At 38.4% G+C, this 1493-nt stretch overlaps 1 protein-coding gene across 1 annotated transcript in view; it reads left to right on the plus strand.

Moving 5' to 3' along the window:
- The window catches only part of ANTXR1 (anthrax toxin receptor 1), a gene marked incomplete at its 3' end in the record, with an annotated part of 308898 nt that overhangs the window by 96155 nt on the left and 211250 nt on the right, over window positions 1–1493 (plus strand). The window lies entirely within an intron of this gene.

Below are 1493 nucleotides of genomic sequence, written 5' to 3' on the forward strand. Positions count from 1 at the left end.
TAGGGTCGCTATGAATCGAAAACGACTCGACGGCACATAACAACAACAACAACAACATAGTAATGACATGTCAGATAAGGGACTTATACCTAGAATATATAAAATACTTGACCAACACGAGATAAAGGTAAATAACCCAATTGAAAAAATGGGCAAAGGATATGAACAGACAGTTCACGAAAGTATACATTCAGGTGGCCATGAAGAAATGTTCAAAATCCCTAGCTGTAAGAGAGATGCAAATAAAAACAACTATGAGATATCTCACCCCAGACAGAATAGCAAAATTAAACAAAGCAGCAAACAAGAAATGCTGGCGAGGTTGCGGTGAAACTGGAACACTTATTCACTGTTGGTGGGAGTGTAAAATGGTGCAACAACTATGGAAGACAGTGTGGCACTTTCTCAAAAAGTTGCAAATAGAAATACTGTTGGACCCAGGAATTTCTCTACTCGGAATATACCCTAAAGAAACTGTAACTGCCACTGAGGCAGATATATGCACACCCATGTTTATAGCGTCTTTGTTAACAATAGCAAAGAGATGGAAACAACCTAAGTGTGCATCAACAAATGAATGGATACAGAAGGTCTGGCATATTCACACAATGGAATACTATGCTGCATTGAAAAACAAGGAACTCATGCAATATTATTCAAAATAGGTGACCCAGAAGAACATTATGCTGAGTGAAATATCCCAGTTACAAAAGGAGAAATACTGAATAGTGCCTTTGTTGTAGAACGGGACTGACATCAGGGTCAGGGTGAGAGTGGGGAAAATTGGATAAATTATGTATACTGCATTGAAACAGATGAGGGAGAGAACAGTTTCATTGAAACAGATGAGGGAGAGAACAGTTTAAGAGCAATACATGATTGGGTATTATGGTTATGACGAGAGTCCAGAATGAAGGTTGCATAGTGGAGTGTACCCGAGAAGGTTAGGGGGTGGGGATTGTGAAGAAATTTTTCTTTTTCTTTTCAAAGAGAAGAACGAAGTGGGAAGGAGGGAAGAACAGGGAGATAAATGAAACAATGAATGAGTGGAAACCCAGAAATCTCTGTAAACGTTCATTAAAAAGAATAAAATAAAATTTAAAAAAAGAAGGGATATTTTGAAACCCATTAGCTTCTAAGAAGGAACATTTGTAAGACATGTGAAACCTCCAAGGAAAATAGGGAAACTTTTCAATAGCAGCCTCTCTTCTTAGACTCTGAGCCTTTCTCATTTCCTAGGAAGATAGCATTTCATTTGATAATACATCCTCAAATTATCATCAACCACTAAAAAAAGTTTATTCTTGTTATTTTCTTTAGTTTCTAAGAGAACATGTCCAAAGTATGTCAGGCGAAGCCCCAGGATCCTTGCCTCCAAGGAGCAGCCTGGTTTAACCCTCTCTACGATGAATCTGTTTGTTTTCTTGGCAGTCCATGGTACATTCAGTACTCTTCTCCAGCACCACAGCTCAAAGGCGTCAATTCTCCTTCTA

Source organism: Elephantulus edwardii, unplaced genomic scaffold, assembly GCF_000299155.1.
Source record: "Elephantulus edwardii isolate Elephantulus edwardi_28Jun2011 unplaced genomic scaffold, EleEdw1.0 scaffold00425, whole genome shotgun sequence".
Lineage (NCBI taxonomy): Eukaryota > Metazoa > Chordata > Mammalia > Macroscelidea > Macroscelididae > Elephantulus > Elephantulus edwardii.